Raw genomic sequence first — 11,800 nt, 5'->3', positions numbered from 1 at the left:
GACCTTGTGATCCACCCGTCTCGGCCTCCCAAAGTGCTGGGATTACAGGCTTGAGCCACCGCGCCTGGCCCAAATTCCATGGTTTTAAAAATGAATGTTGGACCAGGCGCAGTGCCTCACACCTGTAATCCCAGCACTCTGGGAGGCCAAGGTGGGTGGATCGCTTGAGCTCAGGAGTCCGAGACCAGCTTGGGCGCCATGGTGAAAGCCCATCTCTAAAAAAATACAGCCCATTTCTACAAAAGCCCATCTCTACAAAAATTAGCCAGGCATGGTGACGCATACCTGTAGTTCAAGTTACTTGGGGGACTGAGGTGGGAGAATTGCTTGAGCCTGGGCAGTGGAGGCTGCAGTGAGCCATGTTCAAGTCACTGCACTCCAGCCTGGGTGACAGAATGAGACCCTGTCTCAAAAAATAAAATAAAGAATGTTAAATTCTTGCCATTATTCTCATTTTTTTTTTTTTTTTTTTAACTTTCTGGTAGGACTAGAAGGCTAAAAAGTTCTGCTCTCTGCAATAAAATGTACCAGCAAAGGTGCAGTTTGGGGAGAAAAGCACAATCTAAAATGTGCGAGTTGGAATCCTCTGAGATTTTGCAAGTGCCATTTTCTGAGTCCCTCCAGGAAGCCAAATAAGAATGCGGGCATATTTCTGGTGATATCACTATCTTTGTTAAAAAACAAACAAACAAAAAACAAAAAAACAGATGAGCAAAATGACATAAAAACCCAAACTTGATTTCTGATAATTTTAGGGTCCCCCTGGTCTTGGAGTCCCCTATGCTATGTCCCTAAATGGCTCTTTCACAAGCCCATGTCTGACCATCACAGAGAGGCCTGTGGCTCTGGTGGCCTTCAGAGGTCATTTGACTCCTTGGAGTATTAGGAGAAAGTGCAGTTGTGATTTAGTGCAAAGCCCTTTCCGTCTTCTTTCTGTGTACCTTGTGCAGGGGGCAGGGAAGGTGACATCCCAGACACTTTGGGTGGGGATGGGGTTGCTATTGCACCTTGCTGAATGCCCGGCACCTGGGTCTGCATCTGCCACATAGTAGGCACTTCCTATGAGTTGATGGGGGAAAGGGTCAGGGATGTTCAGATGTCCCAGGTCACACAGTGATAGGTTGGGAGGAGAACCCAGGCCTGTGGGTCCTGCTCCAAGCTTTTCCTTTGCTGTTGCCTGAAATGTTCCAAGGCACACCAACCAGGCTGTTGCAGAGAATGGAGTGTAACATGCCCTGAGAAGATGAACAGCCTCAGAATTCAAGTTCTGCACCTGCAGGGCTGCATCTGCCCAGAGGGGGACCATTGTCTCCTTCCCCCATGCGCTGCTGTCAGGAGGCCTGGGGAGGGGGTAGCAAAATGGGGGGCTCCTCCTCAACTCACCAGCTACTTCTACCTCTCTGTGATGCCTCATCTTAAATCCTATAAATGAAGCCACATCCTCAGATGAGCCTTAATTTATAAAAGACTAGTGATGTCCCCTTGCATGCTGAAGTTCAAGTGTGGCCTTCTATTTGGAGATCTGGGGGAAAAAAATCCAGGATATCTGTATGCTTGGCTGTTGGTCCTCTCTCTGCACAGGAGGCTGTGAGTGCGAGGGTCTCGGGACGCCTGGGTTCTTAGGTGAGCTCAGTTCGCTTGCTTTGCCATGCAGAATGGGAAGGTCATTCCACCTCACCCCCACCTCTAGGAGCCTGAGACCATCCTGTGGTCAGATGCAAATCAGTGACAACTTCTTGATCCCACTTGTTGGTGTTCAGGTCACCCAGGAATTTTCTTTTCTTTTCTTTTTTTCTGAGACGGAGGCTCGCTCTGTCCCCCAGGCTGGAGTATGGTGGCACCATCTCGGCTCACTGCAAGCTCTGCCTCTCCGGCTCATGCCATTCTCCTGCCTCAGCCTCCCGAGCAGCTGGGACTACAGGCGCCCGCCACCATGCCCGGCTAATTTTTTGTATTTTTAGTAGAGACAGGGTTTCACCATTTTAACCAGGATGGTCTCAGTCTCCTGACTTTGTGATCTGCCCACCTCAGCCTCCCAAAGCGCTGGGATTACAGCTGGGAATTTTCATCAGAAACGTTACCCAGCTCCACGCCACCCTCCCAGATTGGCCGCCTTCTTTGCAGCATTCATTTCACCAAAACTGCTGAGCGCCTACTGTGTGCCGGCACTGGCCAGGCACTGGGGCACAATGGTGAGCCAACACTGACAGGGGGGCTAAGGACAAGGATGAGGATGGTGGTTCGGCCAGGCCCTCCCCTCCCCGGTCTCAACACATTCTTTCCTAGCTGTGCTTGCCCCTTGCTTCTGGCTGCCCCTCGCCTCTGCAGCATCTTGGTCAACACAAGTCCACACTTCTGACCAAAGGCAACTCGTGAGTCCAAGGTCGTCGGGGCCCGCCGGGGCAGGTCATCTGACTTCTGCCTTCTCTGCCCTTCCCCGGGACCTGCTGTCCTGGCCTCCTCTCTGCCTGGCCAGTGCGTCTCACCTGGACTATCTGCCTGTGGATTCTGCTCCAGCTACCTTGTGTGCTTCACCCACACCTCTGCCACGACCCTCCTCAACCTTCTCCTGTCCAGGCTGGGTGAACGTGCCTCGTCTCCAGAGGCTTCCTTCCCTCCCCTTCCCTCCCTCCGTCTCTCTCACTCCTTCCCCTACCTCCCTCTTCGTTTGTGTGTCTGCTTATTTTTTGGTAGAAGACGCTTTATAGCAGTCCAAATATTTATTTTTCCATCTTCTCTTTTCAATGACAAGAATCTGAGAGGAGGTCTTTTGGGGCCAGAGCACCAGGGGCTGCCCCAGCTTCGTGCTGCCTCGGGAGCAGTGCTGGCTGGTTCTGCAGCAGGCTGAAGTGGCCAGGCTGAAAGCCGGGAAGAGGAAACCAGCCAGCTGCAGATGGGGGCGCAGGGGTCTTTAAAATCCCTCTCTGAGACTGAGACTCCCCCTCCAAGCCCCATGACCAGCCTTCTGGGGATGCTTAAGCCTCTCCCTGGGCCCCTATATTATTTGGGGGCTCTGTCATTAAAGCAAGAAGATTAGATCCTGAGGAAGCAGGTAGAGGGTAGGGTCCAGGATGGCCCGTCTGTGCTCATGTGCATATGTGAGCATGTGTGCGTGTGTGTGTGTGTGTATGTGTGTGTGTGTGTGTAGGGGACAGGATGGGGTCTCAGAATTCCCCACCTGACCTCCCAGAAGAGGGGGAGGTGAGGAGGCCTCAGAGCCTTTTCCCTGTGAAGGTCAACAGTGGGGTGTCCCTGTGTGCTCTGCTGTGCTCTGAGTGCTCCCTGTGTGCTCTGCTGTGCTCTGAGTGCTCCCTGTGTGCTCTGCTGTGCTCTGAGCACTGCACTCAGCACATGGTGAGGGGCCATAAATACGGCTCAGAGAATGAGGAGGACACAGCTCGCTTCCGCGACAGACTGGACGCTTTTGTCCCCAACAAGTGGAGGAATGGCAGGCTGTGGCCTCGACCAGGCCCCGCCCACCGTGGTCCCTGCCACTGCGTGGGCTCACCCTGAGAAGCCACCTGCAGCCCAGCCCAGCCCCCTACTCCGCTTCCATCCCTGCTGGGCTGCGGGGCCTCGAGAGCCTTTGAGGGGACTTGGTCACTGGGCCTTTTGCCTCCCACTGCGGTTCCACTCCTGCCAGCCACGAGCCCGGGGTGAGCCCTGAGGTCCCCTAAACCCTGTGGCACCAAGGGGTCGGGCATGGGGCACAGGGGTGCACGCGGAGGGGGCCATAGGCCGGTGTTCTGTGCTATGGGTGATGGTTGGTGTCCCCCACTGCGGAGTGGGGAAAAACATGCCATTACAATCAGGGACAAGCTGTTATCTCCCACTCATCTCGGGTTGAGGAAAACAAAACCAGGCTGGGCCTATCGGTGGGGCTGGGACGCAGCACCTTCGCCCAGCTGGCGGCAGGGGAGGGGTGCAGGACGCACAGGACTCGCCTACCAACGCCAAGGAGGCTCGAGCCCAGGCAGGGGTGGCTGCGCTGGGGTGGGTCCCCGCGCTCTGGACTCGGCAGCCTGTGGATGGCTCGTGTCTCCATCCTCTAAGCTGGCGGCTGCAGGCGGGGCTGGGCACGACCCGTTAAAATGAAATAACCTCCTGTGAGCTTGGCTTGCAAGGTGCGGAGGAGAGGTGTGGGGGCGCCGGGAGCACCGCCTTCAGCTCGGCCTCTGGGGGGATGTGAAGACATTTGCACCCAGAGAAGGGGGCCTGGGTTTCAGGCATGACACGCAAAGGTCTCTGTGCTGGGGAGGGGAGCAGTGGGGTTGGAGCTTCTCTTGGGTTCCTTCATCACATCTCCCCACCCTGTCTTTGCTCCCTCTAATTCTTCCCCATCTCCTTCAGGGGGTTAAGTTCTCTGGCCCTGGACTGGCTGCCAGGCTGGGCAGCATCGGTGTCCATGTGGCCTCGGGGGATGACTGGGGATCCCAGGGATAGACTCTGTTTCCATTCCTTCCTGTGGGCGCCTCCCCTGCCGGGGCTGCTCTGGGGAGGGCAGCTCCATCCGCCTCAAAGGCAAGAGAACTGACGAGTCAGGAAGGGTGGCAGCCCCGGCAGACAGCCCGTCTCTCCCCAGGCTCTCCTCCCACCCGGGCCCTGGGCTGCTTCTGCTTTGGGGGTGGTGGGAGAGAGCAGCAGGGCAGGAGTCTGCCTGGACCACCTGCCTCCATCCTGGCTCTGGGAGCCCTGTCTGGGGAGGAGGCGACACTGAGAGTCAAAGCAAATGCTTGGGAATCGCCTCCAGGACCAGACGGGTATCCTGTGGTCTCCCTGAAAGCCCCGACAGGACGAGGGGAGACTTGAGGGCTTTCAGATGCTTCTGCTTCTCCGATCACTGGGGCAGCTGGAAGCTGGGGCTGTGGGGGTGTGGACACCAGGCTCAGAGGAGGCTTGGCACAGATCTTCAGTCCCCCACAGACCTCCCTGCCCAGGGCCTGGTGCAGTGTGAGTTCTAGCCCTTGCCTTTTCTGCTCCTGCTGAGAATCAAGCACTTAGGTCGCAGAGAAGCCTGCCGCCTGCTTTCTCTCCCCACCAGGCCAGGCCCCTTCCTGGGGCCCCTTCCTGCCCAACCTGGGCTGCCTTCCACCTCCACCTCAGTCCTCTACCTCTGTTCAGGTCCCCTGCCCCCAGGCCCTCTCCCAGCCACCTCCCTGGCTGCATTTCATCCATGGAACGGTTCATATTACTTACACTTTTGCCATTGAAAAGTGGCTCCCATGCCCAGCACTGGGCACTGGACTTGGCACCGATGGTTCCTGAAAGGGTAGACGTTCCCTAGGCATTGCTCCAGGGTTGCTGAGCTCCCTGGGCTGCTGGTTCTGCTCCTCAGTCTGGGGGTTGTACTCCGTTCAGTGACTGGATTTTAGGAAAAGAAGCAAATTGGTGAATTTATTATTGTTGTTGTCGTTGTTGTTTAAAACCCCGTTGTGAAATTTCTGGGTGCTGCCAGTGGTGGGGGCGATTCAGGGAGACACACAGCTCAGCCACTCCCTGGCCACCCCGCTCTCATGACTCTATCCCAAAGACAGTCTCTCGGGTTGATCAGAGCGGATCTCCTAGATCGTTTTTGTGTCCTGTCTGGCTGACGGCACACATACAGTTTGGGTTGGAGTAAATTAAGCAAACAAGACTTTCCAGGCTCAGGTCTACCCCCTGCCAGCCCCTACCAACTAAACAAACAGAATCCTCTGGCCCCCGCCGTTTCCCGGGAATTCCTGCTCTCTGGTGTGATAGTGGGGTACGATTCTAAATAAACCCAGAAGAATGAATGGGGGAGTAACTTTTGTGGGTTCATTCATTCATTCATTTACTTATTCACTCAGAAAAATATGGAGCGAGCCCCAGCTATGTGCCAGGCACATCCTGGGCATTGGGGATTCAGCACTAAATCCAGCAGACATGAATGCCTGTCCTCAGGGAGCCTGCGTTCCAGCAGAGGCAAAGCGGGATGGCGGGATCCCGGCACATCCACATGAAGCCAGATGTGCTAAGTCCCGGGAGGAAATTCATGGGGAAGGGAGAAGGAAATGCCATAGGAATGCTGGTTATTTTGATGGGGTGTTCTGTTCCTGGATGGCCTCGGAAAGGTGCCATATGTGCACAGTTCTGAGGCAGGTGCACAGGGAGGCGGGGAGGGACGGAGGGAGGCAGACAGGGAGGGAGGGAGGGAGTGAAGGAGCCCTGCAAATGTTCAGGGAAGAGCATTCCATGCAGTAGACGTGCAAAGGCGTGGTGCAGGGGTGGGGTCAGGGAGGCATGCGCCTGCGTGGAGGGACGGCCAGGAAGCCAATGGGGCTGCAGGGGAGAGAGGGAGTGTGCTAGGAGAGGGGGCCAGACTGCCGAGAGCCCCAGAAGCAAAGGAGGGTTGGCCGTGAAGCCGCCTTGTGAGACCTTGCATCTGATCTTCTTAGGAAGTCCCCAAATCATAAAAGCCCGACTCACCTGGCTTGCAGGCCGCTGAAGCAACTTGAAGTGTTTCTTCCAAGTGATACAGGACACCAGTGAAAGGCTTTGTCACCAGATCAGGACAGTGACATCATCGGATGAATATTTTTAAAAGAGAGGGACAAAGTAGCTGGGGGAGTGCAGACAGTGGTGGGTCCTGGAATCTAGGCTGGATGGGGGAGGAAGCGAGAGCAGGCGGTGGTGGGAGAGGCGATGGGGAGGGGCCCGCGTGGTGGGGTGGAAGAGTTGCTGGGGGTGGAGGACCCTTGCAAGTGGGCTGGGAGAGGGGCGGACCCTGGGATGGACTGCACCGTTGGTTGTTGGGCAATAGGGTCGTAATGATGTGTTTTCTGCAAGTTTCCTTTTACTCCCCTGGGGCATAAAAAGCCAAGTGCCCTTTGGAGGGTGCCAATCCCTGGTGGCAAATGGTTGGCTTTGAAGCTGCCTCTCCCTTGTTTATTAACACCAAATGTTTGTTTTAGATCAAAAGGAAGATGTTGCCTTCAAAGGCATTTTTTTTTTACTTGCTTTTTTCCCCCCTGCAGGTTGAAATTCTGTCTCTGAGAAGCTAACAATCTTCCTGCGGTCACTGCTCCTCCCCTGCAGCCCCCTCCTTGCCAAGGACGGTCCAGAAGGAGCCCCACTGGGGCCCTCCCCACACAGCAAAGCAGACCTCACCTCCCACTACCAGGTAAGGCGGTCCCACCTGTCCACCACGCCCGTGCCCAGAGTTTCCATTTGTGGAGGAAATACATTTTAATGCGGCGATTTTATTTGACAGAAAGGGTTGCGGGGTAGGGACGTTCTGTGCTGGTCTCTAGTTTTCAGGTCATGGTGTCTTTGTGGAGTAGGAGGGGGGAGTTGACGGATGCCCAGGAAGGTATGGGGTAGAATTTTTAAGGAGTGACCGCTCTTCGTACCCTGAAGCCTATCAGCCTGGCTTCGGGGCAGTTAGTCCTGGAAGGAGGTTGGGCGGGGTGTGGGGTCCACTGTCTGGTGTCAGCAGAGATGCCATAGAATCCAGGGTCAGGGCCTGACCTTCCCCTGCACGGTTCATGTTCTGCTGCCCAGATTGCCCCGCAGCTCAGGGAGGGCCCTGAAGCCTTCGTGCGGCTCTAGAGGGGACGGCATGATGCCTCTGTTCCCAACCCCCGTTCAGCTCTGACACTAACTGCCAGTCAGCGTCCGACTCCACAGGGTTCGGGCAAAGCGTTTTGTAAGACGGCTCTCACTTCGAATGCGAGCTGCCAGGGCCACCTGCACTTGTGACCAGTGGCAAATTCAGAGGTTCCCAGGACCCCTCAGTTTTGATAATTTGCTACAATTCACAGAACAACAACAACAAGGCACTACACTAAAAATGACAGGTGTATGACAGTCGTGTGATACACATAGGTTAAGGTCAGGCAGCGTCCTGGATACGGAACATCCACACCCACTCGCGGTGGAGCTAGGATGCACCACCCTGCTGGTTCACCCACAACCGAAAGCTCCCCGAGTCACGTGGCTGAGCTGTCTCCAGCCCTCTCTGCTCCTCTGAGGTGGGGAGTGAAATTTCCAAGCCTCTCATCACGTGCACGGCCAGCCTCACGCTGGGAGCCTCCTAAGGGTCCTTATGCGTTGCAGGTCAGCACATGGGCAGGTGTGGGCAGGAGTGGCTTATGACTAACAGAAGACACTCCTATCCCTTGGAAACTCCAGATATTTTAGAGATCACCTCCCAGGAACGAGGGACAGACACCAGGTGAATTCTTTCTTAAACCCCCATGAGGTTCAGTGCAGCCCCATTCCCTGCTGATAGACAGGGCAAAGTTGTGGGTCATTGACCCCCATGCAGGGAGGGCTGGAGCCCTGAAGCCTGCAGGCAGGCTTGCATGATGACCCTTTCTGGGCTGAGCAGATGATACCAGAACCCTAGGCAAAGAGATCAGAGGCCCAGACACAGGCTGGTCTCTCCAATACCCATCAAAAGATGCCCTTTCCAGAGCCCGCAGAATCGGAAATCTCTACGCACAATCTGGGTGCATCTCCAGGCATGTGCTGCTTGCTTCTCTCTGATGTAGGCCATGGGTGCTCTTCTCTGCTCCAGGGCTCCCTGGGGTCTTCTTGCCATAGCTCATCGATCCAGACTGTCCTGCATTATTCATTCCACAGCCTCGAGCCCCCGATGTGCTGAGCCCTGTTTGGGGTGCTGGAGACGCAGTGGAGACAAGGTCAAGTTCTGGCCCTCATGGTGTTTATATTTAGCAGGGGCATGGAGAATAAATATATGATAGGTGCACATAACGCTGTGAGGATAAATGCAGCACGCTAAGACCAAGGTGAACGGTGGGGGCTGTGGCTTGCACAGGACAGAAGGGCAGGCCCCAGGTGCTGACACTGTGAGCCGAGACAGAAGGAAGGGAGGGAGGACCCCAGGATGTCTGAGGGGAGAGCGTTCCAGACAGAGGGAATGGCCAGTCGCTGAGGCAGCAACATGCGGGCATGCTGGAGAAGTAGCAGGAGGGGCTGCTGTCCCGGGGTCTGGGGACTGTGCAGGTGGAGGCAGGAGATGACGAAGAGGGTCCAGGACTGGATGCAGAGGCCTTTAGGTTGGGGCTGAGGATTTTGGATTTTGTCTTAAGGGTGATGGGAGCCACTTCAGGGTTCTGAGTGAGGGATTAAATGGCCTGATTTGGGATGGATGAAGAGGGCCTTCTGTGAGGGGGACAGAGTGGAAGCAGGGGACAGCTGAGGAGCCCACTATCCCACTCTATCCCCGGGAGCACTAGCTCTGCCATGGACCCAGGAGGAGAGGACTGGTGGATCTGGGCCCATGTCTGAGATAAGCCCTTAAACAATTCCTCTCCTCTGCTGAAACAGCTGTTACTCCATTCTGTAAACCATCAGGGACCCCTCGGGGAGCCCAGATGGGAAGTCCACACACCCCAGCCGGTACCAGGACAGAGAAGCAGCAATGTGACTATTCAGAGGGCAGGAATCCCACTCCTCGTTCTGGCTCCTTCTGCCCTGGGGCTCGCCGCAGTGTCGTGGTGAAGGCAACGCTGGTGTGCCATCAGCCACGGCTCCTGGTCAGGTCACCGTGTGCCAAGATCACCGTGCTTGCAGGCTGTCTGGGAAAATGTATACTGGACACAAGGTTTGAGGCTGGCCTCAGTGCAGGGCGAGCGACCCCCTGAGATCATGCTCTGTCTCTGGAACCTCAGAGGCCTAGTTCCAAGAAGACGCTTGTAGCTCTGTCCCTAGGGGAGGGCCCCAGTGTACAGACATCCTGCAGGCCATGACAGTAGCACCATCTCCCATGCTCCTCTGAAAATGCCGCTTCCTGCTGCCTCCAAGAAGGAGGTTGCAGGGCCCAGGCTCACCTTTCTGTGGGTCTGAGAACCTGTGTCCCCCAAATAGGTAAATTCTTGGGGTCATCAACAGTGAAAGCACAAGACCAGCCCACCCCCGAGGGAGGGTCTGAGAAGTCCAGGGGCTGGTGGGGTCACCCCACAAGCTCTTTTGGACCTGAGCTGCTTCCCTCGGTGTGTTCACTGTCCAGCCCCTTGTTGATTCCAAAGGTGTGCTCTGAACTGTGAAGTGAGGAATCTGCATTTCAGAGTCTTCCTTTTCTAGAAGGGCGAGGTCAAGGGGCGAGAAGGAAGCCCCTCTGAGCAAGGAGCAATGCGGTCCGAGGCCTGTGTGTGGCTTTGAATCTCTGCCTGTCTTTTATTCACCTTCAGGAGGGTGGGTGGTGGGTGTCTGAAGGAAGAGGGCCAGGTACATGTATCTGAGGTCAGGTGTACCTGCAGACACCCTTCTGCCCCGCGTGCTCCTGGATTATTCCTGCGGCCTGGACATGGGCTTCAGAGAAGGGGCTGCCAAAACCACCTTCGGGCTACCAGAGCTCTGGCATGTGGATGCCATGGATGGCCCAAAGGAATGTGACTAGAGGAAGGGGCTTCCTAAGAGGGACTTGGAGATGAGTGATGGAGAAACCCGGGGAGGGAAAAGCCTGCAGGAGGTTTTGCCTCAATGAGGCGGGCTGGCCTTTCTGATTCAGGAATGGCCTTGGCAAGGAGGCCTTTGAGCGAGACTCCCCATCACTGCAGGCGAGTCCTTGCTTTGAAGGAGAGTGTGGGGAGGAAGCTGTTTCCGCCTGGGACATTGCCTCAGGCCCGGTTCATTTCCTCTGCCTTGGAAAGGGTCCCGTCAATTAGATCCCATTTTAAAGCTCATCCCTTTAAATATGGATTCAATTTGGCTTTTACTGTGTAGTAAATTCTAAGTCCTTATTAAAAACATGGATGGAAATTAATCTGCTGCAAAACGAGATTTGTCTGTTACATGCAGTGGCTGAGGCCTGGGGCAGATGGGTCTTTCAGGTCCACAGAGAAGAGATGGACCTGAGCAAAAACTCCAGAGAAGGGTCATCTGCTCCTCCAACCCTGACCCTTCCCTTCCTTTCCCGTCCCCTTCGCCACTCTCATGGGGTAATAGGAATTTTCCTAAAGCACATTGCAGTCCATTGTTGGGGTCACTCAGAGGAGCCAAGGAGTGTGGCCGGTTGTCTCTTCTCCAGATGTTTTTGGGGACGGGAGCACCTTTGTTCTGGAGCTGAGAGATAAACAAAATCTTCTGCCCTGATGCAGACAGCACGAGACGGGAGCGGGGGCTGCCGTGCACGCCGTGGGGCTGAGAGTGAGCCTGCCATGGTAGTGCAGCTTACGCTATCCAAACTCATCCATCCACCCTGGTCCTCACCCTTGGGGACGCACCCATGAGCGGCAACACGTGACTTCCCATAAATCATCTCCGAATGAGCGTGCTTCCTGCACTCATCCATCAGGCCCGTCTCTTGTCTGCTTGTTTTTAAAAGCTGTTAAACTGGAATCCATCACAGGGGAGCATGGCACCCTCGAGGGCCAAGCCGAGACACGGGTTGCCCGCGTCAGCTGTGGGAACGTGCGCGGGGCTTTCTGGAGCACAAGCCTGAGCGTTGCCTGGCGGCAGGAAGAGGGAGATCATGGCTTCATCTAGTTACACCAGAAGTAGATGGGACGTTGCCCCCAGGCTTGCAGTGAATGCATTCCTGCGGCGGGAGCTTGTCCTAGGTGCTCCTGGATGGAACAGGCGGTGGCCAGCTGAAGGACGTTGCTGGGGTCTCTCCTTCCTGCAGGGGCATCTTATTTCCTTCTTGGATCCAATATTTTAATGAGAAGACTTTAGTTTGAGCCAGTCTTTGGAGACATGAGTCCTAAAATCTTCCGTGATTCCTTTTCTTTTCTTTTCTTTCTTTTTTTTTTTTTTGAGACGGAGTCTCGCTCTGTCGCCCAGGCTGGAGTGCAGTGGCCGGATCTCAGCTCAC

At 55.4% G+C, this 11,800-nt stretch overlaps 1 protein-coding gene across 2 annotated transcripts in view; it reads left to right on the top strand.

Moving 5' to 3' along the window:
- The window catches only part of RBFOX3 (RNA binding protein, fox-1 homolog (C. elegans) 3), a 431,835-nt gene that overhangs the window by 25,258 nt on the left and 394,777 nt on the right, over window positions 1–11,800 (top strand). For both annotated transcript variants that reach the window (XM_011957187.1, XM_011957113.1), the window contains exon 2: window positions 6,996–7,141. The gene's annotated coding sequence lies outside the window, so the exon portion shown is untranslated. The remainder of the gene's footprint in view (window positions 1–6,995; window positions 7,142–11,800) is intronic.

The sequence above is a fragment of the Colobus angolensis genome, unplaced genomic scaffold (genome assembly GCF_000951035.1).
Source record: "Colobus angolensis palliatus isolate OR3802 unplaced genomic scaffold, Cang.pa_1.0 Scaffold1, whole genome shotgun sequence".
Classification (NCBI taxonomy): domain Eukaryota; kingdom Metazoa; phylum Chordata; class Mammalia; order Primates; family Cercopithecidae; genus Colobus; species Colobus angolensis.
Note: the sequence above shows the minus strand (reverse complement) of the source record. Positions and strands in the feature narration are given on the sequence as shown.